This window comes from Oryzias latipes, chromosome 23 (assembly GCF_053564925.1).
Source record: "Oryzias latipes strain Hd-rR chromosome 23, Olatipes_Hd-rR_3.1".
NCBI classification, from domain to species: Eukaryota; Metazoa; Chordata; class Actinopteri; order Beloniformes; family Adrianichthyidae; genus Oryzias; species Oryzias latipes.
In genome coordinates this window covers 13369998-13394919 of record NC_136259.1, presented here as the reverse complement: position 1 = coordinate 13394919, position 24922 = coordinate 13369998, and the positions used below count along the sequence as shown (strand labels likewise).

Sequence of the window (24922 nt, the reverse complement as noted above, 5' to 3'; positions counted from 1 at the left end):
CCATGCCTGGTGTGTATGTAGTAGCATGGTGAGAGTTTTTGACCTCAGCTGTATTTGTCCACAGTGTCCAGCAGATACAACATACCCTTCCCTTTAGTGCGTGCGGCTGGATGTCGTTTGTATCTTGATTGTATTCTCTTTATTTGTAAGGATGCCTTGGTGCCGTTGTGAAAAGTTTGTTCAAAAAGTAGAGTTAGCCCTCCTATGGGCTAGTTGTGGATAAAACTGCATGCTGTACATCCCTCTTTCAAGTTCTGTAAGACCTAGAAGTGGAACACGACCACTTCCAATGAAACGCCTGTACCAACGCACTTGTATGCACATTTTGGGCTAAGTCGTTGAAAACTGTTTCAACACGCATCGCGAAGCATGTTTTTTTATAATCGTTTTAGGGCTCCACGCACAAGACGCACGGCCATTGAATGAGCGTCAAATCTTACAAAGTGGAACATTGACCAGTCAAGGACTGGGATTTGATAGTGAATTATTGGTCGCGGCTTTTTCAAAACACAAAGTACCAATGGTTTTAAAAGTGACCATGAAGCAGAATTTAGTCATTGTTGTCAGTGGCCTGTCGGAGTTAAATGACACCAACTCTTTCATGTGTGAACATAGTTGTCAAGCCTCAGTGGCCTAATGGATAAGGCACTGGCCTCCTAAGCCAGGGATTGGGGGTTCAAGTCCCCTCTGAGGTGCTTCAAATGTTGCAGCTCTTCATTATAAAGAAAGTCATTGATTCAAAGTGAAATTCTGCACATGAGCTTCTTCCTTCACCAACCCTGTTTGTGTGTCAATTCCAGCATTCTCTAACTCCTCTCCCTTATTATGATTCCAAATTAATCCAAAAGTGCTGCTCAAACTGTTTATTGGCTTTCTCCCACACGCAGCAGAAAACATCCCTGGTCAACAGCCTAACCCAACTTACAACTGTGCATTACTCAGAAGCCAACTGTTCCACATACAATCTACAAGTGAACAAACTTGGATCTCCTCAACTGTTCTTTTTTTCAAGTTGTGTGGTTAAAGTTTGTAACAGTGCACAATAGACTGAGTCAATAATAGGCAAGCAACTGACTTTGTCTTAAGGCCATGCTACAACGTCAGCAATCCAAAGAGTCGCAGCTTGCGCTCTGCACAGATGCACCCTTGTGCTATCCTATGACCTTGGCCTTAAATTGACGTGTTTTCCCTACCATGACAAAGGTGGATAAAGGTGAAAGGGATTTCCTGTAATCCATGGAAACCAGTGAAGATCACAAATCATTGAAGAAAAAAGCTTAGCACAGTGTCTTGATGACCCAAATCCCAACATCAAAGTGCATCAGATAGCACAAGTGTTAAACAATGACCCTGATGTGATTTGAACACACAACCTTCTGATCTGGAGTCAGACGCGCTACCATTGCGCCACAGAGTCCTTTTCAATATCTGTAAACACATTCTACTGGCAAGATTTTGACCCTTTTTTGCTCTTTCTTCAGTGCTGGCCAAATTTCTCAAGGTCACTACACAACAGGCATGTTTATGTTTTTTTTCAAATTATTTTCTAAGGGTCAGAATCCCACTGACTTCCTAACTTGTAATGCCTTTTTCTCATTTACTGTAGTTTCTTTGATCGCTGTTATGTGACTAGGTCTTTTCGTCTGTAGTTCATGTCAGTGGTTTTTCTTGGCCTTTTCTTCATCGTCTCTACTATTGTCTAACTGTAACTTTTCAACTAGGAACTGTGTCGTTTTTCTCAAGAGGTACAAGTCAGCATCAAGAAAACAGTCTCCTTTTCAAGAAAGGAAAAAGTCACAACAGAAAAGCTATAGTTGAAATGTCAGCCTTCTTTAAGTAAGACTACGAGATGAAAGATGACAAAGAGCCAAGAAAGTGGGTTCAAATAGAGAAGTGGTGTTCATGTTTGCTCCATATCAGAACAGCAAGAAAATTTACACCATCTGGAGCTTTTTGACAGTTCAAGGGCATTGGCTGGATAACCATTGACTACTATTGGTTGCTACCAACTATGAGCTAATATTGGATCAAAACATACCCCTGATGTGTGCGATTGTGTGAACAATACCACACTAACAGCATGGCCATTGTCCAGATTCACTTTTATGCATTTGAACATTAGCCTAAAGGCATGTAGAGACTCCTACTACATTCAAACGGACTCTGGAACACACATTCATCCCATGCCTGGTGTGTATGTAGTAGCATGGTGAGAGTTTTTGACCTCAGCTGTATTTGTCCACAGTGTCCAGCAGATACAACATACCCTTCCCTTTAGTGCGTGCGGCTGGATGTCGTTTGTATCTTGATTGTTTTCTCTTTATTTGTAAGGATGCCTTGGTGCCGTTGTGAAAAGTTTGTTCAAAAAGTAGAGTTAGCCCCCCTATGGGCTAGTTGTGGATAAAACTGCATGCTGTACATCCCTCTTTCAAGTTCTGTAAGACCTAGAAGTGGAACACGACCACTTCCAATGAAACGCCTGTACCAACGCACTTGTATGCACATTTTGGGCTAAGTCGTTGAAAACTGTTGCAACACGCATCGCGAAGCATGTTTTTTTATAATCGTTTTAGGGCTCCACGCACAAGACGCACGGCCATTGAATGAGCGTCAAATCTTACAAAGTGGAACATTGACCAGTCAAGGACTGGGATTTGATAGTGACTTATTGGTCGCGGCTTTTTCAAAACACAAAGTACCAATGGTTTTAAAAGTGACCATGAAGCAGAATTTAGTCATTGTTGTCAGTGGCCTGTCGGAGTTAAATGACACCAACTCTTTCATGTGTGAACATAGTTGTCAAGCCTCAGTGGCCTAATGGATAAGGCACTGGCCTCCTAAGCCAGGGATTGGGGGTTCAAGTCCCCTCTGAGGTGCTTCAAATGTTGCAGCTCTTCATTATAAAGAAAGTCATTGATTCTAAGTGAAATTCTGCACATGAGCTTCTTCCTTCACCAACCCTGTTTGTGTTTCAATTCCAGCATTCTCCAACTCCTCTCCCTTATTATAATGATTCCAAATTAATCCAAAAGTGCTGCTCAAACTGTTTATTGGCTTTCTCCCACACGCAGCAGAAAACATCCCTGGTCAACAGCCTAACCCAACTTACAACTGTGCATTACTCAGAAGCCAACTGTTCCACATACAATCTACAAGTGAACAAACTTGGATCTCCTCAACTGTTTTTTTTTTCAAGTTGCGTGGTTAAAGTTTGTAACAGTGCACAATAGACTGAGTCAATAATAGGCAAGCGACTGACTTTGTCTTAAGGCCATGCTACAACGTCAGCAATCCAAAGAGTCGCAGCTTGCGCTCTGCACAGATGCACCCTTGTGCTATCCTATGACCTTGGCCTTAAATTGACGTGTTTTCCCTACCATGACAAAGGTGGATAAAGGTGAAAGGGATTTCCTGTAATCCATGGAAACCAGTGAAGATCACAAATCATTGAAGAAAAAGGCTCAGCACACTGTCTAGATGACCCAAATCCCAACATCAAAGTGCATCAGATAGCACAAGTGTTAAACAATGACCCTGATGTGATTTGAACACACAACCTTCTGATCTGGAGTCAGACGCGCTACCATTGCGCCACAGAGTCCTTTTCAATATCTGAAAACACATTCTACTGGCAAGATTTTGACCCTTTTTTGCTCTTTCTTCAGTGTTGGCCAAATTTCTCAAGGTCACTACACAACAGGCATGTTTATGTTTTTTTTCAAATTATTTTCTAAGGGTCAGAATCCCACTGACTTCCTAACTTGTAATGCCTTTTTCTCATTCACTGTAGTTTCTTTGATCGCTGTTATGTGACTAGGTCTTTTCGTCTGTAGTTCATGTCAGTGGTTTTTCTTGGCCTTTTCTTCATCGTCTCTACTATTGTCTAACTGTAACTTTTCAACTAGGAACTGTGTCGTTTTTCTCAAGAGGTACAAGTCAGCATCAAGAAAACAGTCTCCTTTTCAAGAAAGGAAAAAGTCACAACAGAAAAGCTATAGTTGAAATGTCAGCCTTCTTTAAGTAAGACTACGAGATGAAAGATGACAAAGAGCCAAGAAAGTGGGTTCAAATAGAGAAGTGGTGTTCATGTTTGCTCCATATCAGAACAGCAAGAAAATTTACACCATCTGGAGCTTTTTGACAGTTCAAGGGCATTGGCTGGATAACCATTGACTACTATTGGTTGCTACCAACTATGAGCTAATATTGGATCAAAACATACCCCTGATGTGTGCGATTGTGTGAACAATACCACACTAACAGCATGGCCATTGTCCAGATTCACTTTTATGCATTTGAACATTAGCCTAAAGGCATGTAGAGACTCCTACTACATTCAAACGGACTCTGGAACACACATTCATCCCATGCCTGGTGTGTATGTAGTAGCATGGTGAGAGTTTTTGACCTCAGCTGTATTTGTCCACAGTGTCCAGCAGATACAACATACCCTTCCCTTTAGTGCGTGCGGCTGGATGTCGTTTGTATCTTGATTGTTTTCTCTTTATTTGTAAGGATGCCTTGGTGCCGTTGTGAAAAGTTTGTTCAAAAAGTAGAGTTAGCCCCCCTATGGGCTAGTTGTGGATAAAACTGCATGCTGTACATCCCTCTTTCAAGTTCTGTAAGACCTAGAAGTGGAACACGACCACTTCCAATGAAACGCCTGTACCAACGCACTTGTATGCACATTTTGGGCTAAGTCGTTGAAAACTGTTTCAACACGCATCGCGAAGCATGTTTTTTTAGAATCGTTTTAGGGCTCCACGCACAAGACGCACGGCCATTGAATGAGCGTCAAATCTTACAAAGTGGAACATTGACCAGTCAAGGACTGGGATTTGATAGTGACTTATTGGTCGCGGCTTTTTCAAAACACAAAGTACCAATGGTTTTAAAAGTGACCATGAAGCAGAATTTAGTCATTGTTGTCAGTGGCCTGTCGGAGTTAAATGACACCAACTCTTTCATGTGTGAACATAGTTGTCAAGCCTCAGTGGCCTAATGGATAAGGCACTGGCCTCCTAAGCCAGGGATTGGGGGTTCAAGTCCCCTCTGAGGTGCTTCAAATGTTGCAGCTCTTCATTATAAAGAAAGTCATTGATTCTAAGTGAAATTCTGCACATGAACTTCTTCCTTCACCAACCCTGTTTGTGTGTCAAATCCAACATTCTCCAACTCCTCTCCCTTATTAAAATGATTCCAAATTAATCCAAAAGTGCTGCTCAAACTATTTATTGGCTTTCTCCCACACTCAGCAGAAAACATCCCTGGTCAACAGCCTAACCCAACTTACAACTGTGCATTACTCAGAAGCCAACTGTTCCACATACAATCTACAAGTGAACAAACTTGGATCTCCTCAACTGTTTATTTTTTCAAGTTGTGTGGTTAAAGTTTGTAACAGTGCACAATAGACCGAGTCAATATTAGGCAAGCACCTAACTTTGTCTTAAGGCCATGCTACAACGTCAGCAATCCAAAGAGTCGCAGCTTGCGCTCTGCACAGATGTACCCTTGTGCTATCCTATGACCTTGGCCTTAAATTGACGTGTTTTCCCTACCATGACAAAGGTGGATAAAAGTGAAAGGGATTTCCTGTAATCCATGGAAACCAGTGAAGATCACAAATCATTGAAGAAAAAGGCTCAGCACACTGTCTAGATGACCCAAATCCCAACATCAAAGTGCATCAGATAGCACAAGTGTTAAACAATGACCCTGATGTGATTTGAACACACAACCTTCAGATCTGGAGTCAGACGCGCTACCATTGCGCCACAGAGTCCTTTTCAATATCTGTAAACACATTCTACTGGCAAGATTTTGACCCTTTTTTGCTCTTTCTTCAGTGCTGGCCAAATTTCTCAAGGTCACTACACAACAGGCATGTTTATGTTTTTTTTCAAATTATTTTCTAAGGGTCAGAATCCCACTGACTTCCTAACTTGTAATGCCTTTTTCTCATTCACTGTAGTTTCTTTGATCGCTGTTATGTGACTAGGTCTTTTCGTCTGTAGTTCATGTCAGTGGTTTTTCTTGGCCTTTTCTTCATCGTCTCTACTATTGTCTAACTGTAACTTTTCAACTAGGAACTGTGTCGTTTTTCTCAAGAGGTACAAGTCAGCATCAAGAAAACAGTCTCCTTTTCAAGAAAGGAAAAAGTCACAACAGAAAAGCTATAGTTGAAATGTCAGCCTTCTTTAAGTAAGACTACGAGATGAAAGATGACAAAGAGCCAAGAAAGTGGGTTCAAATAGAGAAGTGGTGTTCATGTTTGCTCCATATCAGAACAGCAAGAAAATTTACACCATCTGGAGCTTTTTGACAGTTCAAGGGCATTGGCTGGATAACCATTGACTACTATTGGTTGCTACCAACTATGAGCTAACATTGGATCAAAACATACCCCTGATGTGTGCGATTGTGTGAACAATACCACACTAACAGCATGGCCATTGTCCAGATTCACTTTTATGCATTTGAACATTAGCCTAAAGGCATGTAGAGACTCCTACTACATTCAAACGGACTCTGGAACACACATTCATCCCATGCCTGGTGTGTATGTAGTAGCATGGTGAGAGTTTTTGACCTCAGCTGTATTTGTCCACAGTGTCCAGCAGATACAACATACCCTTCCCTTTAGTGCGTGCGGCTGGATGTCGTTTGTATCTTGATTGTTTTCTCTTTATTTGTAAGGATGCCTTGGTGCCGTTGTGAAAAGTTTGTTCAAAAAGTAGAGTTAGCCGCCCTATGGGCTAGTTGTGGATAAAACTGCATGCTGTACATCCCTCTTTCAAGTTCTGTAAGACCTAGAAGTGGAACACGACCACTTCCAATGAAACGCCTGTACCAACGCACTTGTATGCACATTTTGGGCTAAGTCGTTGAAAACTGTTGCAACACGCATCGCGAAGCATGTTTTTTTAGAATCGTTTTAGGGCTCCACGCACAAGACGCACGGCCATTGAATGAGCGTCAAATCTTACAAAGTGGAACATTGACCAGTCAAGGACTGGGATTTGATAGTGACTTATTGGTCGCGGCTTTTTCAAAACACAAAGTACCAATGGTTTTAAAAGTGACCATGAAGCAGAATTTAGTCATTGTTGTCAGTGGCCTGTCGGAGTTAAATGACACCAACTCTTTCATGTGTGAACATAGTTGTCAAGCCTCAGTGGCCTAATGGATAAGGCACTGGCCTCCTAAGCCAGGGATTGGGGGTTCAAGTCCCCTCCGAGGTGCTTCAAATGTTGCAGCTCATCATTATAAACAAAGTCATTGATTCTAAGTGAAATTCTGCACATGAGCTTCTTCCTTCACCAACCCTGTTTGTGTGTCAATTCCAGCATTCTCCAACTCCTCTCCCTTATTAAAATGATTCCAAATTAATCCAAAAGTGCTGCTCAAACTATTTATTGGCTTTCTCCCACACTCAGCAGAAAACATCCCTGGTCAACAGCCTAACCCAACTTACAACTGTGCATTACTCAGAAGCCAACTGTTCCACATACAATCTACAGGTGAACAAACTTGGATCTCCTCAACTGTTTTTTTTTTCAAGTTGTGTGGTTAAAGTTTGTAACAGTGCACAATAGACTGAGTCAATAATAGGCAAGCACCTAACTTTGTCTTAAGGCCATGCTACAACGTCAGCAATCCAAAGAGTCGCAGCTTGCGCTCTGCACAGATGTACCCTTGTGCTATCCTATGACCTTGGCCTTAAATTGACGTGTTTTCCCTACCATGACAGAGGTGGATAAAGGTGAAAGGGATTTCCTGTAATCCATGGAAACCAGTGAAGATCACAAATCATTGAAGAAAAAGGCTCAGCACACTGTCTAGATGACCCAAATCCCAACATCAAAGTGCATCAGATAGCACAAGTGTTAAACAATGACCCTGATGTGATTTGAACACACAACCTTCTGATCTGGAGTCAGACGCGCTACCATTGCACCACAGAGTCCTTTTCAATATCTGTAAACACATTCTACTGGCAAGATTTTGACCCTTTTTGGCTCTTTCTTCAGTGCTGGCCAAATTTCTCAAGGTCACTACACAACAGGCATGTCTATGTTTTTTTTCAAATTATTTTCTAAGGGTCAGAATCCCACTGACTTCCTAACTTGTAATGCCTTTTTCTCATTCACTGTAGTTTATTTGATCGCTGTTATGTGAATAGGTCTTTTCGTCTGTAGTTCATGTCAGTGGTTTTTCTTGGCCTTTTCTTCATCGTCTCTACTATTGTCTAACTGTAACTTTTCAACTAGGAACTGTGTCGTTTTTCTCAAGAGGTACAAGTCAGCATCAAGAAAACAGTCTCCTTTTCAAGAAAGGAAAAAGTCACAACAGAAAAGCTATAGTTGAAATGTCAGCCTTCTTTAAGTAAGACTACGAGATGAAAGATGACAAAGAGCCAAGAAAGTGGGTTCAAATAGAGAAGTGGTGTTCATGTTTGCTCCATATCAGAACAGCAAGAAAATTTACACCATCTGGAGCTTTTTGACAGTTCAAGGGCATTGGCTGGATAACCATTGACTACTATTGGTTGCTACCAACTATGAGCTAATATTGGATCAAAACATACCCCTGATGTGTGCGATTGTGTGAACAATACCACACTAACAGCATGGCCATTGTCCAGATTCACTTTTATGCATTTGAACATTAGCCTAAAGGCATGTAGAGACTCCTACTACATTCAAACGGACTCTGGAACACACATTCATCCCATGCCTGGTGTGTATGTAGTAGCATGGTGAGAGTTTTTGACCTCAGCTGTATTTGTCCACAGTGTCCAGCAGATACAACATACCCTTCCCTTTAGTGCGTGCGGCTGGATGTCGTTTGTATCTTGATTGTTTTCTCTTTATTTGTAAGGATGCCTTGGTGCCGTTGTGAAAAGTTTGTTCAAAAAGTAGAGTTAGCCCTCCTATGGGCTAGTTGTGGATAAAACTGCATGCTGTACATCCCTCTTTCAAGTTCTGTAAGACCTAGAAGTGGAACACGACCACTTCCAATGAAACGCCTGTACCAACGCACTTGTATGCACATTTTGGGCTAAGTCGTTGAAAACTGTTTCAACACGCATCGCGAAGCATGTTTTTTTAGAATCGTTTTAGGGCTCCACGCACAAGACGCACGGCCATTGAATGAGCGTCAAATCTTACAAAGTGGAACATTGACCAGTCAAGGACTGGGATTTGATAGTGACTTATTGGTCGCGGCTTTTTCAAAACACAAAGTACCAATGGTTTTAAAAGTGACCATGAAGCCGAATTTAGTCATTGTTGTCAGTGGCCTGTCGGAGTTAAATGACACCAACTCTTTCATGTGTGAACATAGTTGGCAAGCCTCAGTGGCCTAATGGATAAGGCACTGGCCTCCTAAGCCAGGGATTGGGGGTTCAAGTCCCCTCTGAGGTGCTTCAAATGTTGCAGCTCTTCATTATAAAGAAAGTCATTGATTCAAAGTGAAATTCTGCACATGAGCTTCTTCCTTCACCAACCCTGTTTGTGTGTCAATTCCAGCATTCTCCAACTCCTCTCCCTTATTATAATGATTCCAAATTAATCCAAAAGTGCTGCTCAAACTGTTTATTGGCTTTCTCCCACACGCAGCAGAAAACATCCCTGGTCAACAGCCTAACCCAACTTACAACTGTGCATTACTCAGAAGCCAACTGTTCCACATACAATCTACAAGTGAACAAACTTGGATCTCCTCAACTGTTTTTTTTTTCAAGTTGTGTGGTTAAAGTTTGTAACAGTGCACAATAGACTGAGTCAATAATAGGCAATCAACTGACTTTGTCTTAAGGCCATGCTACAACGTCAGCAATCCAAAGAGTCGCAGCTTGCGCTCTGCACAGATGCACCCTTGTGCTATCCTATGACCTTGGCCTTAAATTGACGTGTTTTCCCTACCATGACAAAGGTGGATAAAGGTGAAAGGGATTTCCTGTAATCCATGGAAACCAGTGAAGATCACAAATCATTGAAGAAAAAAGCTCAGCACAGTGTCTAGATGACCCAAATCCCAACATCAAAGTGCATCAGATAGCACAAGTGTTAAACAATGACCCTGATGTGATTTGAACACACAACCTTCTGATCTGGAGTCAGACGCGCTACCATTGCGCCACAGAGTCCTTTTCAATATCTGTAAACACATTCTACTGGCAAGATTTTGACCCTTTTTTGCTCTTTCTTCAGTGCTGGCCAAATTTCTCAAGGTCACTACACAACAGGCATGTCTATGTTTTTTTTCAAATTATTTTCTAAGGGTCAGAATCCCACTGACTTCCTAACTTGTAATGCCTTTTTCTCATTCACTGTAGTTTATTTGATCGCTGTTATGTGACTAGGTCTTTTCGTCTGTAGTTCATGTCAGTGGTTTTTCTTGGCCTTTTCTTCATCGTCTCTACTATTGTCTAACTGTAACTTTTCAACTAGGAACTGTGTCGTTTTTCTCAAGAGGTACAAGTCAGCATCAAGAAAACAGTCTCCTTTTCAAGAAAGGAAAAAGTCACAACAGAAAAGCTATAGTTGAAATGTCAGCCTTCTTTAAGTAAGACTACGAGATGAAAGATGACAAAGAGCCAAGAAAGTGGGTTCAAATAGAGAAGTGGTGTTCATGTTTGCTCCATATCAGAACAGCAAGAAAATTTACACCATCTGGAGCTTTTTGACAGTTCAAGGGCATTGGCTGGATAACCATTGACTACTATTGGTTGCTACCAACTATGAGCTAATATTGGATCAAAACATACCCCTGATGTGTGCGATTGTGTGAACAATACCACACTAACAGCATGGCCATTGTCCAGATTCACTTTTATGCATTTGAACATTAGCCTAAAGGCATGTAGAGACTCCTACTACATTCAAACGGACTCTGGAACACACATTCATCCCATGCCTGGTGTGTATGTAGTAGCATGGTGAGAGTTTTTGACCTCAGCTGTATTTGTCCACAGTGTCCAGCAGATACAACATACCCTTCCCTTTAGTGCGTGCGGCTGGATGTCGTTTGTATCTTGATTGTTTTCTCTTTATTTGTAAGGATGCCTTGGTGCCGTTGTGAAAAGTTTGTTCAAAAAGTAGAGTTAGCCCTCCTATGGGCTAGTTGTGGATAAAACTGCATGCTGTACATCCCTCTTTCAAGTTCTGTAAGACCTAGAAGTGGAACACGACCACTTCCAATGAAACGCCTGTACCAACGCACTTGTATGCACATTTTGGGCTAAGTCGTTGAAAACTGTTTCAACACGCATCGCGAAGCATGTTTTTTTTTAATCGTTATAGGGCTCCACGCACAAGACGCACGGCCATTGAATGAGCGTCAAATCTTACAAAGTGGAACATTGACCAGTCAAGGACTGGGATTTGATAGTGACTTATTGGTCGCGGCTTTTTCAAAACACAAAGTACCAATGGTTTTAAAAGTGACCATGAAGCCGAATTTAGTCATTGTTGTCAGTGGCCTGTCGGAGTTAAATGACACCAACTCTTTCATGTGTGAACATAGTTGTCAAGCCTCAGTGGCCTAATGGATAAGGCACTGGCCTCCTAAGCCAGGGATTGGGGGTTCAAGTCCCTTCTGAGGTGCTTCAAATGTTGCAGCTCTTCATTATAAAGAAAGTCATTGATTCAAAGTGAAATTCTGCACATGAGCTTCTTCCTTCACCAACCCTGTTTGTGTGTCAATTCCAGCATTCTCCAACTCCTCTCCCTTATTATAATGATTCCAAATTAATCCAAAAGTGCTGCTCAAACTGTTTATTGGCTTTCTCCCACACGCAGCAGAAAACATCCCTGGTCAACAGCCTAACCCAACTTACAACTGTGCATTACTCAGAAGCCAACTGTTCCACATACAATCTACAAGTGAACAAACTTGGATCTCCTCAACTGTTCTTTTTTTCAAGTTGTGTGGTTAAAGTTTGTAACAGTGCACAATAGACTGAGTCAATAATAGGCAAGCAACTGACTTTGTCTTAAGGCCATGCTACAACGTCAGCAATCCAAAGAGTCGCAGCTTGCGCTCTGCACAGATGCACCCTTGTGCTATCCTATGACCTTGGCCTTAAATTGACGTGTTTTCCCTACCATGACAAAGGTGGATAAAGGTGAAAGGGATTTCCTGTAATCCATGGAAACCAGTGAAGATCACAAATCATTGAAGAAAAAAGCTCAGCACAGTGTCTAGATGACCCAAATCCCAACATCAAAGTGCATCAGATAGCACAAGTGTTAAACAATGACCCTGATGTGATTTGAACACACAACCTTCTGATCTGGAGTCAGACGCGCTACCATTGCGCCACAGAGTCCTTTTCAATATCTGAAAACACATTCTACTGGCAAGATTTTGACCCTTTTTTGCTCTTTCTTCAGTGCTGGCCAAATTTCTCAAGGTCACTACACAACAGGCATGTTTATGTTTTTTTTCAAATTATTTTCTAAGGGTCAGAATCCCACTGACTTCCTAACTTGTAATGCCTTTTTCTCATTCACTGTAGTTTATTTGATCGCTGTTATGTGACTAGGTCTTTTCGTCTGTAGTTCATGTCAGTGGTTTTTCTTGGCCTTTTCTTCATCGTCTCTACTATTGTCTAACTGTAACTTTTCAACTAGGAACTGTGTCGTTTTTCTCAAGAGGTACAAGTCAGCATCAAGAAAACAGTCTCCTTTTCAAGAAAGGAAAAAGTCACAACAGAAAAGCTATAGTTGAAATGTCAGCCTTCTTTAAGTAAGACTACGAGATGAAAGATGACAAAGAGCCAAGAAAGTGGGTTCAAATAGAGAAGTGGTGTTCATGTTTGCTCCATATCAGAACAGCAAGAAAATTTACACCATCTGGAGCTTTTTGACAGTTCAAGGGCATTGGCTGGATAACCATTGACTACTATTGGTTGCTACCAACTATGAGCTAATATTGGATCAAAACATACCCCTGATGTGTGCGATTGTGTGAACAATACCACACTAACAGCATGGCCATTGTCCAGATTCACTTTTATGCATTTGAACATTAGCCTAAAGGCATGTAGAGACTCCTACTACATTCAAACGGACTCTGGAACACACATTCATCCCATGCCTGGTGTGTATGTAGTAGCATGGTGAGAGTTTTTGACCTCAGCTGTATTTGTCCACAGTGTCCAGCAGATAAAACATACCCTTCCCTTTAGTGCGTGCGGCTGGATGTCGTTTGTATCTTGATTGTTTTCTCTTTATTTGTAAGGATGCCTTGGTGCCGTTGTGAAAAGTTTGTTCAAAAAGTAGAGTTAGCCGCCCTATGGGCTAGTTGTGGATAAAACTGCATGCTGTACATCCCTCTTTCAAGTTCTGTAAGACCTAGAAGTGGAACACGACCACTTCCAATGAAACGCCTGTACCAACGCACTTGTATGCACATTTTGGGCTAAGTCGTTGAAAACTGTTGCAACACGCATCGCGAAGCATGTTTTTTTATAATCGTTTTAGGGCTCCACGCACAAGACGCACGGCCATTGAATGAGCGTCAAATCTTACAAAGTGGAACATTGACCAGTCAAGGACTGGGATTTGATAGTGACTTATTGGTCGCGGCTTTTTCAAAACACAAAGTACCAATGGTTTTAAAAGTGACCATGAAGCAGAATTTAGTCATTGTTGTCAGTGGCCTGTCGGAGTTAAATGACACCAACTCTTTCATGTGTGAACATAGTTGTCAAGCCTCAGTGGCCTAATGGATAAGGCACTGGCCTCCTAAGCCAGGGATTGGGGGTTCAAGTCCCCTCTGAGGTGCTTCAAATGTTGCAGCTCTTCATTATAAAGAAAGTCATTGATTCAAAGTGAAATTCTGCACATGAGCTTCTTCCTTCACCAACCCTGTTTGTGTGTCAATTCCAGCATTCTCCAACTCCTCTCCCTTATTAAAATGATTCTAAATTAATCCAAAAGTGCTGCTCAAACTATTTATTGGCTTTCTCCCACACTCAGCAGAAAACATCCCTGGTCAACAGCCTAACCCAACTTACAACTGTGCATTACTCAGAAGCCAACTGTTCCACATACAATCTACAGGTGAACAAACTTGGATCTCCTCAACTGTTTTTTTTTTCAAGTTGTGTGGTTAAAGTTTGTAACAGTGCACAATAGACTGAGTCAATAATAGGCAAGCACCTAACTTTGTCTTAAGGCCATGCTACAACGTCAGCAATCCAAAGAGTCGCAGCTTGCGCTCTGCACAGATGTACCCTTGTGCTATCCTATGACCTTGGCCTTAAATTGACGTGTTTTCCCTACCATGACAGAGGTGGATAAAGGTGAAAGGGATTTCCTGTAATCCATGGAAACCAGTGAAGATCACAAATCATTGAAGAAAAAGGCTCAGCACACTGTCTAGATGACCCAAATCCCAACATCAAAGTGCATCAGATAGCACAAGTGTTAAACAATGACCCTGATGTGATTTGAACACACAACCTTCTGATCTGGAGTCAGACGCGCTACCATTGCGCCACAGAGTCCTTTTCAATATCTGAAAACACATTCTACTGGCAAGATTTTGACCCTTTTTTGCTCTTTCTTCAGTGCTGGCCAAATTTCTCAAGGTCACTACACAACAGGCATGTTTATGTTTTTTTTCAAATTATTTTCTAAGGGTCAGAATCCCACTGACTTCCTAACTTGTAATGCCTTTTTCTCATTCACTGTAGTTTCTTTGATCGCTGTTATGTGACTAGGTCTTCTAGTCTGTAGTTCATGTCAGTGGTTTTTCTTGGCCTTTTCTTCATCGTCTCTACTATTGTCTAACTGTAACTTTTCAACTAGGAACTGTGTCGTTTTTCTCAAGAGGTACAAGTCAGCATCAAGAAAACAGTCTCCTTTTCAAGAAAGGAAAAAGTCACAACAGAAAAGCTATAGTTGAAATGTCAGCCTTCTTTAAGTAAGACTACGAGATGAAAGATGACAAAGAGCCAAGAAAGTGGGTTCAAATAGAGAAGTGGTGTTCATGTTTGCTCCATATCAGAACAGCAAGAAAATTTACACCATCTGGAGCTTTTTGACAGTTCAAGGGCATTGGCTGGATAACCATTGACTACTATTGGTTGCTACCAACTATGAGCTAACATTGGATCAAAACATACCCCTGATGTGTGCGATTGTGTGAACAATACCACACTAACAGCATGGCCATTGTCCAGATTCACTTTTATGCATTTGAACATTAGCCTAAAGGCATGTAGAGACTCCTACTACATTCAAACGGACTCTGGAACACACATTCATCCCATGCCTGGTGTGTATGTAGTAGCATGGTGAGAGTTTTTGACCTCAGCTGTATTTGTCCACAGTGTCCAGCAGATACAACATACCCTTCCCTTTAGTGCGTGCGGCTGGATGTTGTTTGTATCTTGATTGTTTTCTCTTTATTTGTAAGGATGCCTTGGTGCCGTTGTGAAAAGTTTGTTCAAAAAGTAGAGTTAGCCGCCCTATGGGCTAGTTGTGGATAAAACTGCATGCTGTACATCCCTCTTTCAAGTTCTGTAAGACCTAGAAGTGGAACACGACCACTTCCAATGAAACGCCTGTACCAACGCACTTGTATGCACATTTTGGGCTAAGTCGTTGAAAACTGTTGCAACACGCATCGCGAAGCATGTTTTTTTATAATCGTTTTAGGGCTCCACGCACAAGACGCACGGCCATTGAATGAGCGTCAAATCTTACAAAGTGGAACATTGACCAGTCAAGGACTGGGATTTGATAGTGACTTATTGGTCGCGGCTTTTTCAAAACACAAAGTACCAATGGTTTTAAAAGTGACCATGAAGCAGAATTTAGTCATTGTTGTCAGTGGCCTGTCGGAGTTAAATGACACCAACTCTTTCATGTGTGAACATAGTTGTCAAGCCTCAGTGGCCTAATGGATAAGGCACTGGCCTCCTAAGCCAGGGATTCGGGGTTCAAGTCCCCTCTGAGGTGCTTCAAATGTTGCAGCTCTTCATTATAAAGAAAGTCATTGATTCTAAGTGAAATTCTGCACATGAGCTTCTTCCTTCACCAACCCTGTTTGTGTGTCAATTCCAGCATTCTCCAACTCCTCTCCCTTATTAAAATGATTCTAAATTAATCCAAAAGTGCTGCTCAAACTATTTATTGGCTTTCTCCCACACTTAGCAGAAAACATCCCTGGTCAACAGCCTAACCCAACTTACAACTGTGCATTACTCAGAAGCCAACTGTTCCACATACAATCTACAAGTGAACAAACTTGGATCTCCTCAACTGTTTTTTTTTTCAAGTTGTGTGGTTAAAGTTTGTAACAGTGCACAATAGACCGAGTCAATATTAGGCAAGCACCTAACTTTGTCTTAAGGCCATGCTACAACGTCAGCAATCCAAAGAGTCGCAGCTTGCGCTCTGCACAGATGTACCATTGTGCTATCCTATGACCTTGGCCTTAAATTGACGTGTTTTCCCTACCATGACAAAGGTGGATAAAGGTGAAAGGGATTTCCTGTAATCCATGGAAACCAGTGAAGATCACAAATCATTGAAGAAAAAGGCTCAGCACACTGTCTAGATGACCCAAATCCCAACATCAAAGGGCATCAGATAGCACAAGTGTTAAACAATGACCCTGATGTGATTTGAACGCACAACCTTCTGATCTGGAGTCAGACGCGCTACCATTGCGCCACAGAGTCCTTTTCAATATCTGTAAACACATTCTACTGGCAAGATTTTGACCCTTTTTTGCTCTTTCTTCAGTGCTGGCCAAATTTCTCAAGGTCACTACACAACAGGCATGTTTATGTTTTTTTTCAAATTATTTTCTAAGGGTCAGAATCCCACTGACTTCCTAACTTGTAATGCCTTTTTCTCATTCACTGTAGTTTCTTTGATCGCTGTTATGTGACTAGGTCTTTTCGTCTGTAGTTCATGTCAGTGGTTTTTCTTGGCCTTTTCTTCATCGTCTCTACTATTGTCTAACTGTAACTTTTCAACTAGGAACTGTGTCGTTTTTCTCAAGAGGTACAAGTCAGCATCAAGAAAACAGTCTCCTTTTCAAGAAAGGAAAAAGTCACAACAGAAAAGCTATAGTTGAAATGTCAGCCTTCTTTAAGTAAGACTACGAGATGAAAGATGACAAAGAGCCAAGAAAGTGGGTTCAAATAGAGAAGTGGTGTTCATGTTTGCTCCATATCAGAACAGCAAGAAAATTTACACCATCTGGAGCTTTTTGACAGTTCAAGGGCATTGGCTGGATAACCATTGACTACTATTGGTTGCTACCAACTATGAGCTAATATTGGATCAAAACATACCCCTGATGTGTGCGATTGTGTGAACAATACCACACTAACAGCATGGCCATTGTCCAGATTCACTTTTATGCATTTGAACATTAGCCTAAAGGCATGTAGAGACTCCTACTACATTCAAACGGACTCTGGAACACACATTCATCCCATGCCTGGTGTGTATGTAGTAGCATGGTGAGAGTTTTTGACCTCAGCTGTATTTGTCCACAGTGTCCAGCAGATACAACATACCCTTCCCTTTAGTGCGTGCGGCTGGATGTCGTTTGTATCTTGATTGTTTTCTCTTTATTTGTAAGGATGCCTTGGTGCCGTTGTGAAAAGTTTGTTCAAAAAGTAGAGTTAGCCCCCCTATGGGCTAGTTGTGGATAAAACTGCATGCTGTACATCCCTCTTTCAAGTTCTGTAAGACCTAGAAGTGGAACACGACCACTTCCAATGAAACGCCTGTACCAACGCACTTGTATGCACATTTTGGTCTAAGTCGTTGAAAACTGTTGCAACACGCATCGCGAAGCATGTTTTTTTATAATCGTTTTAGGGCTCCACGCACAAGACGCACGGCCATTGAATGAGCGTCAAATCTTACAAAGTGGAACATTGACCAGTCAAGGACTGGGATTTGATAGTGACTTATTAGTCGCGGCTTTTTCAAAACACAAAGTACCAATGGTTTTAAAAGTGACCATGAAGCAGAATTTAGTCATTGTTGTCAGTAGCCTGTCGGAGTTAAATGACACCAACTCTTTCATGTGTGAACATAGTTGTCAAGCCTCAGTGGCCTAATGGATAAGGCACTGGCCTCCTAAGCCAGGGATTGGGGGTTCAAGTCCCCTCTGAGGTGCTTCAAATGTTGCAGCTCTTCATTATAAAGAAAGTCATTGATTCTAATTGAAATTCTGCACATGAGCTTCTTCCTTCACCAACCCTGTTTGTGTGTCAATTCCAGCATTCTCCAACTCCTCTCCCTTATTATAATGATTCCAAATTAATCCAAAAGTGCTGCTCAAACTGTTTATTGGCTTTCTCCCACACGCAGCAGAAAACATCCCTGGTCAACAGCCTAACCCAACTTACAACTGTGCATTACTCAGAAGCCAACTGTTCCACATACAATCTACAAGTGAACAAACTTGGATCTCCTCAACTGTTTTTTTTTTCAAGTTGTGTGGTTAAAGTTTGTAACAGTGCACAATAGACTGAGTCAATAATAGGCAAGCGACTGACTTTGTCTTAAGGCCATGCTACAACGTCAGCAATCCAAAGAGTCGCAGCTTGCGCTCTGCACAGATGCACCCTTGTGCTATCCTATGACCTTGGCCTTAAATTGACGTGTTTTCCCTACCATGACAAAGGTGGATAAAGGTGAAAGGGATTTCCTGTAATCCATGGAAACCAGTGAAGATCACAAATCATTGAAGAAAAAGGCTCAGCACACTGTCTAGATGACCCAAATCCCAACATCAAAGTGCATCAGATAGCACAAGTGTTAAACAATGACCCTGATGTGATTTGAACACACAACCTTCTGATCTGGAGTCAGACGCGCTACCATTGCGCCACAGAGTCCTTTTCAATATCTGAAAACACATTCTACTGGCAAGATTTTGACCCTTTTTTGCTCTTTCTTCAGTGCTGGCCAAATTTCTCAAGGTCACTACACAACAGGCATGTTTATGTTTTTTTTCAAATTATTTTCTAAGGGTCAGAATCCCACTGACTTCCTAACTTGTAATGCCTTTTTCTCATTCACTGTAGTTTCTTTGATCGCTGTTATGTGACTAGGTCTTTTCGTCTGTAGTTCATGTCAGTGGTTTTTCTTGGCCTTTTCTTCATCGTCTCTACTATTGTCTAACTGTAACTTTTCAACTAGGAACTGTGTCGTTTTTCTCAAGAGGTACAAGTCAGCATCAAGAAAACAGTCTCCTTTTCAAGAAAGGAAAAAGTCACAACAGAAAAGCTATAGTTGAAATGTCAGCCTTCTTTAAGTAAGACTACGAGATGAAAGATGACAAAGAGCCAAGAAAGTGGGTTCAAATAGAGAAGTGGTGTTCATGTTTGCTCCATATCAGAACAGCAAGAAAATTTACACCATCTGGAGCTTTTTGACAGTTCAAGGGCATTGGCTGGATAACCATTGACTACTATTGGTTGCTACCAACTATGAGCTAATATTGGATCAAAACATACCCCTGATGTGTGCGATTGTGTGAACAATACCACACTAACAGCATGGCCATTGTCCAGATTCACTTTTATGCATTTGAACATTAGCCTAAAGGCATGTAGAGACTCCTACTACATTCAAACGGACTCTGGAACACACATTCATCCCATGCCTGGTGTGTATGTAGTAGCATGGTGAGAGTTTTTGACCTCAGCTGTATTTGTCCACAGTGTCCAGCAGATACAACATACCCTTCCCTTTAGTGCGTGCGGCTGGATGTCGTTTGTATCTTGATTGTTTTCTCTTTATTTGTAAGGATGCCTTGGTGCCGTTGTGAAAAGTTTGTTCAAAAAGTAGAGTTAGCCCCCCTATGGGCTAGTTGTGGATAAAACTGCATGCTGTACATCCCTCTTTCAAGTTCTGTAAGACCTAGAAGTGGAACACGACCACTTCCAATGAAACGCCTGTACCAACGCACTTGTATGCACATTTTGGGCTAAGTCGTTGAAAACTGTTGCAACACGCATCGCGAAGCATGTTTTTTTATAATCGTTTTAGGGCTCCACGCACAAGACGCACGGCCATTGAATGAGCGTCAAATCTTACAAAGTGGAACATTGACCAGTCAAGGACTGGGATTTGATAGTGACTTATTGGTCGCGGCTTTTTCAAAACACAAAGTACCAATGGTTTTAAAAGTGACCATGAAGCAGAATTTAGTCATTGTTGTCAGTGGCCTGTCGGAGTTAAATGACACCAACTCTTTCATGTGTGAACATAGTTGTCAAGCCTCAGTGGCCTAATGGATAAGGCACTGGCCTCCTAAGCCAGGGATTGGGGGTTCAAGTCCCCTCTGAGGTGCTTCAAATGTTGCAGCTCTTCATTATAAAGAAAGTCATTGTTTCTAAGTGAAATTCTGCACATGAGCTTCTTCCTTCACCAACCCTGTTTGTGTGTCAATTCCAGCATTCTCCAACTCCTCTCCCTTATTATAATGATTCCAAATTAATCCAAAAGTGCTGCTCAAACTGTTTATTGGCTTTCTCCCACACGCAGCAGAAAACATCCCTGGTCAACAGCCTAACCCAACTTACAACTGTGCATTACTCAGAAGCCAACTGTTCCACATACAATCTACAAGTGAACAAACTTGGATCTCCTCAACTGTTTTTTTTTTCAAGTTGCGTGGTTAAAGTTTGTAACAGTGCACAATAGACTGAGTCAATAATAGGCAAGCGACTGACTTTGTCTTAAGGCCATGCTACAACGTCAGCAATCCAAAGAGTCGCAGCTTGCGCTCTGCACAGATGCACCCTTGTGCTATCCTATGACCTTGGCCTTAAATTGACGTGTTTTCCCTACCATGACAAAGGTGGATAAAGGTGAAAGGGATTTCCTGTAATCCATGGAAACCAGTGAAGATCACAAATCATTGAAGAAAAAGGCTCAGCACACTGTCTAGATGACCCAAATCCCAACATCAAAGTGCATCAGATAGCACAAGTGTTAAACAATGACCCTGATGTGATTTGAACACACAACCTTCGGATCTGGAGTCAGACGCGCTACCATTGCGCCACAGAGTCCTTTTCAATATCTGTAAACACATTCTACTGGCAAGATTTTGACCCTTTTTTGCTCTTTCTTCAGTGCTGGCCAAATTTCTCAAGGTCACTACACAACAGGCATGTTTATGTTTTTTTTCAAATTATTTTCTAAGGGTCAGAATCCCACGGACTTCATAACTTGTAATGCCTTTTTCTCATTCACTGTAGTTTCTTTGATCGCTGTTATGTGACTAGGTCTTTTCGTCTGTAGTTCATGTCAGTGGTTTTTCTTGGCCTTTTCTTCATCGTCTCTACTATTGTCTAACTGTAACTTTTCAACTAGGAACTGTGTCGTTTTTCTCAAGAGGTACAAGTCAGCATCAAGAAAACAGTCTCCTTTTCAAGAAAGGAAAAAGTCACAACAGAAAAGCTATAGTTGAAATGTCAGCCTTCTTTAAGTAAGACTACGAGATGAAAGATGACAAAGAGCCAAGAAAGTGGGTTCAAATAGAGAAGTGGTGTTCATGTTTGCTCCATATCAGAACAGCAAGAAAATTTACACCATCTGGAGCTTTTTGACAGTTCAAGGGCATTGGCTGGATAACCATTGACTACTATTGGTTGCTACCAACTATGAGCTAATATTGGATCAAAACATACCCCTGATGTGTGCGATTGTGTGAACAATACCACACTAACAGCATGGCCATTGTCCAGATTCACTTTTATGCATTTGAACATTAGCCTAAAGGCATGTAGAGACTCCTACTACATTCAAACGGACTCTGGAACACACATTCATCCCATGCCTGGTGTGTATGTAGTAGCATGGTGAGAGTTTTTGACCTCAGCTGTATTTGTCCACAGTGTCCAGCAGATACAACATACCCTTCCCTTTAGTGCGTGCGGCTGGATGTCGTTTGTATCTTGATTGTTTTCTCTTTATTTGTAAGGATGCCTTGGTGCCGTTGTGAAAAGTTTGTTCAAAAAGTAGAGTTAGCCCCCCTATGGGCTAGTTGTGGATAAAACTGCATGCTGTACATCCCTCTTTCAAGTTCTGTAAGACCTAGAAGTGGAACACGACCACTTCCAATGAAACGCCTGTACCAACGCACTTGTATGCACATTTTGGGCTAAGTCGTTGAAAACTGTTGCAACACGCATCGCGAAGCATGTTTTTTTATAATCGTTTTAGGGCTCCACGCACAAGACGCACGGCCATTGAATGAGCGTCAAATCTTACAAAGTGGAACATTGACCAGTCAAGGACTGGGATTTGATAGTGACTTATTGGTCGCGGCTTTTTCGAAACACAAAGTACCAATGGTTTTAAAAGTGACCATGAAGCAGAATTTAGTCATTGTTGTCAGTGGCCTGTCGGAGTTAAATGACACCAACTCTTTCATGTGTGAACATAGTTGTCAAGCCTCAGTGGCCCAATGGATAAGGCACTGGCCTCCTAAGCCAGGGATTGGGGGTTCAAGTCCCCTCTGAGGTGCTTCAAATGTTGCAGCTTGTAAGCGCCATTTATCTGACACATTTATAGTTTATTGCCAGCGATGTCATAATTTAATTTTAAAGAACAATTTATGCTTTTATTTTGAAGTCAGTAACTTCCGTTTATATACAGGAAATGTTTTTGGGTTTAATGCAATGTACGGCTGGTGAATTCTTCAATAAATGAATGGACGGCGGAGCCATACGGTTGTTTTACCGTTGTTGGTATGGATGGCATCGTTGGCACCTCTACAGAGCCATTCAAACGAGTAAGACAGTCTCTTGTCGTTCATTGAGTTTGGATTCAAGATTGAAATGAAAGAAACAAGAAAGTGCAATGAAGAAGAAAGTTTAACAAAGATAACTTTACATTAAGTAAAACAACCTTCTGCTCCGAAGCAAGACGTCTGTTTCCTCGCTAAAGACCACACAGAGCTGAGAAATTACACGAAAGTTAAATAGTGTTTGAAGTCGCCACGATATGAGGCATTCAATGACTGCGTGGACATCGAAGTGATGCTATTGCTAACAGTGTCACTAGCTAAGACTGCATGAAACTCTGCTTGCCTTGAAAATACAGCTGCTGAAATATTTGGTCTTCATAAGATGACATTTTTATGAAAGCTCGAAGAGTTTTGTGTCATAGACCAGTTTTCTCAAGTTGCTGAAGAAAGACTAAAAGAGTTCATTGTCATGGAGGACGGCAGTCACGTTTCACGCGCAGGAACAAGGAGCTGCAGTAGCAGAAGCAGCCACAAGAGGGAGCAACGATACACAGAAAAGGGACTGGAGGAGCAAATTACTAGATGCATTGGTGCAAGAAGAGCAAAACTGTCACAACTGACATCAAAAACAAATAAGATTGCAGAGTTAATGAAAAATGACGAGAACTTAAAACTTGTCGAAGAACATTTAAAGGAGTGCTCAAAATTATTGAACGAATTTATTCATGCAAATAACCAAGTTCTTAAGTTTTTGCCTGATGATGAAAAGGACTCGGACCAAGAGTTTTGGTTCCATCCAAAACAGAAGCAAATTTGCGATCTATTGGCTGAAGCTGAAAAATGGAAAAGATTAACTCAACAAAATTATCAAGAAGATGTGAGTCCAGATGATAGTGTTTCAGTAACTGATTCAAATGTAAAAAGGAAATCAATTTCCTGTATCAGTGGATCAGTTATAAGTGGACGTTCATCAAGATCCTCTAGAGTGTCATCAGTATCATCTGCACGTCACAAGGCTCAAGCAGAACGGGCGGCTTTGCTTGCACGTGCAGCATCACTGAAACAGAGACAGGCACTGGACATCGAAGAGTGCAAATTGAAGACAAAAAGAGAACAACTAGAGATTGAGACAGCTATTGCTGAATCTACAGCCAAAATAAAGGTGCTTGAAGAGTGTGAACATGAAACTTGGAAAGATCCTGCAATCACTGCTAAAGTAAGTTTGATGGACAATCAGATGCCAAGCATTCAAAGTGTTCCTGCAAGCCACCAGAATTCGGCTCAGTTAAACACAAATCTTTTTCAAAGTAGTGATTCCAACACCATAGAGCAGTCAAATGTTCCAGTGAGTTTGTGTGAAGTTATGCTAAAACAAAATGACATCACTGAGATGCTAGTCAAGCAGCATAAACAGTCACAGTTGCCACAGAGAGACATCCCTGTGTTCAGTGGAGACCCACTGGAATTTCAACCCTTCATAAGAGCATTTGATCATACTATTCATGATAAGACTGACAGTGATACTGACAGGCTGTATTACCTTGAGCTGTTTACCAGAGGTGAGCCAAGAGACTTGGTTAGAAGCTGTCAGCATATGAACTCACAACATGGCTACCTAGAAGCAAGGAAGTTACTTTACCATCATTATGGAAATGAGCTTAAGATTGCAACTGCATATATGAACAGAGCCTTTACTTGGCCACAAATTAAACCAGATGACTCCAAGGCTCTTCAAAGTTACTCTTTGTTTTTAACTGGGTGCAACAATGCAATGCAAGATATTTGTCATCTTCAAGAGCTTGAACATCCTACAAATCTCAGAACCATCATTTCAAAGTTGCCTTACAAGATGAGAGAAATGTGGAGAGTATCAGCATTTGATATACAAGAGGCAACTGGAAGAAGAGCAAAGTTTTCAGACCTTGCCAAGTTTGTAAACAGACAAGCAAAAATTGCTGCTGATCCAGTTTTTGGAGACATTAAGGGCACCGAAGATAAAGTTAAACCTTATGTCAATGAGAAAATTATTCGAACATCCAGGCCAAAAGGAAGCTCATTTGCTACAAGTGTTGTACCAGCTGTGAAAGAAAAATGTCCTGAAGTTGCTAAAGGTTCAAGTCATCTCACCTGGAATGCATTTCAGAAGCCATGTGCTTACTGTGAGAAG

At 41.5% G+C, this 24922-nt stretch overlaps 21 non-coding genes across 21 annotated transcripts; 11 read left to right on the top strand and 10 right to left on the bottom strand.

The window, feature by feature from the left end:
• Positions 1 to 622: 622 nt before the first annotated feature.
• trnar-ccu (transfer RNA arginine (anticodon CCU)) lies at positions 623 to 695 on the top strand. Its single transcript has one exon. It is a non-coding gene; the product is annotated as a tRNA-Arg (tRNA).
• Positions 696 to 1345: 650 nt separating this feature from the next.
• On the bottom strand, positions 1346 to 1417 carry trnaw-cca (transfer RNA tryptophan (anticodon CCA)). Its single transcript has one exon. It is a non-coding gene; the product is annotated as a tRNA-Trp (tRNA).
• Positions 1418 to 2803: 1386 nt separating this feature from the next.
• Positions 2804 to 2876, top strand: trnar-ccu (transfer RNA arginine (anticodon CCU)). Its single transcript has one exon. It is a non-coding gene; the product is annotated as a tRNA-Arg (tRNA).
• A 653-nt stretch (positions 2877 to 3529) lies between these two features.
• On the bottom strand, positions 3530 to 3601 carry trnaw-cca (transfer RNA tryptophan (anticodon CCA)). Its single transcript has one exon. It is a non-coding gene; the product is annotated as a tRNA-Trp (tRNA).
• A 1386-nt stretch (positions 3602 to 4987) lies between these two features.
• On the top strand, positions 4988 to 5060 carry trnar-ccu (transfer RNA arginine (anticodon CCU)). Its single transcript has one exon. It is a non-coding gene; the product is annotated as a tRNA-Arg (tRNA).
• Positions 5061 to 5713: 653 nt separating this feature from the next.
• On the bottom strand, positions 5714 to 5785 carry trnaw-cca (transfer RNA tryptophan (anticodon CCA)). Its single transcript has one exon. It is a non-coding gene; the product is annotated as a tRNA-Trp (tRNA).
• A 1386-nt stretch (positions 5786 to 7171) lies between these two features.
• trnar-ccu (transfer RNA arginine (anticodon CCU)) lies at positions 7172 to 7244 on the top strand. Its single transcript has one exon. It is a non-coding gene; the product is annotated as a tRNA-Arg (tRNA).
• Positions 7245 to 7897: 653 nt separating this feature from the next.
• trnaw-cca (transfer RNA tryptophan (anticodon CCA)) lies at positions 7898 to 7969 on the bottom strand. Its single transcript has one exon. It is a non-coding gene; the product is annotated as a tRNA-Trp (tRNA).
• Positions 7970 to 9355: 1386 nt separating this feature from the next.
• trnar-ccu (transfer RNA arginine (anticodon CCU)) lies at positions 9356 to 9428 on the top strand. Its single transcript has one exon. It is a non-coding gene; the product is annotated as a tRNA-Arg (tRNA).
• Positions 9429 to 10081: 653 nt separating this feature from the next.
• On the bottom strand, positions 10082 to 10153 carry trnaw-cca (transfer RNA tryptophan (anticodon CCA)). Its single transcript has one exon. It is a non-coding gene; the product is annotated as a tRNA-Trp (tRNA).
• A 1386-nt stretch (positions 10154 to 11539) lies between these two features.
• Positions 11540 to 11612, top strand: trnar-ccu (transfer RNA arginine (anticodon CCU)). Its single transcript has one exon. It is a non-coding gene; the product is annotated as a tRNA-Arg (tRNA).
• A 653-nt stretch (positions 11613 to 12265) lies between these two features.
• Positions 12266 to 12337, bottom strand: trnaw-cca (transfer RNA tryptophan (anticodon CCA)). The gene has a single exon. It is a non-coding gene; the product is annotated as a tRNA-Trp (tRNA).
• A 1386-nt stretch (positions 12338 to 13723) lies between these two features.
• On the top strand, positions 13724 to 13796 carry trnar-ccu (transfer RNA arginine (anticodon CCU)). The gene has a single exon. It is a non-coding gene; the product is annotated as a tRNA-Arg (tRNA).
• Positions 13797 to 14449: 653 nt separating this feature from the next.
• On the bottom strand, positions 14450 to 14521 carry trnaw-cca (transfer RNA tryptophan (anticodon CCA)). The gene has a single exon. It is a non-coding gene; the product is annotated as a tRNA-Trp (tRNA).
• A 1386-nt stretch (positions 14522 to 15907) lies between these two features.
• Positions 15908 to 15980, top strand: trnar-ccu (transfer RNA arginine (anticodon CCU)). Its single transcript has one exon. It is a non-coding gene; the product is annotated as a tRNA-Arg (tRNA).
• A 653-nt stretch (positions 15981 to 16633) lies between these two features.
• trnaw-cca (transfer RNA tryptophan (anticodon CCA)) lies at positions 16634 to 16705 on the bottom strand. Its single transcript has one exon. It is a non-coding gene; the product is annotated as a tRNA-Trp (tRNA).
• Positions 16706 to 18091: 1386 nt separating this feature from the next.
• trnar-ccu (transfer RNA arginine (anticodon CCU)) lies at positions 18092 to 18164 on the top strand. Its single transcript has one exon. It is a non-coding gene; the product is annotated as a tRNA-Arg (tRNA).
• Positions 18165 to 18817: 653 nt separating this feature from the next.
• trnaw-cca (transfer RNA tryptophan (anticodon CCA)) lies at positions 18818 to 18889 on the bottom strand. Its single transcript has one exon. It is a non-coding gene; the product is annotated as a tRNA-Trp (tRNA).
• Positions 18890 to 20275: 1386 nt separating this feature from the next.
• trnar-ccu (transfer RNA arginine (anticodon CCU)) lies at positions 20276 to 20348 on the top strand. Its single transcript has one exon. It is a non-coding gene; the product is annotated as a tRNA-Arg (tRNA).
• Positions 20349 to 21001: 653 nt separating this feature from the next.
• trnaw-cca (transfer RNA tryptophan (anticodon CCA)) lies at positions 21002 to 21073 on the bottom strand. Its single transcript has one exon. It is a non-coding gene; the product is annotated as a tRNA-Trp (tRNA).
• Positions 21074 to 22459: 1386 nt separating this feature from the next.
• trnar-ccu (transfer RNA arginine (anticodon CCU)) lies at positions 22460 to 22532 on the top strand. Its single transcript has one exon. It is a non-coding gene; the product is annotated as a tRNA-Arg (tRNA).
• The last annotated feature ends 2390 nt before the right edge of the window (positions 22533 to 24922 follow it).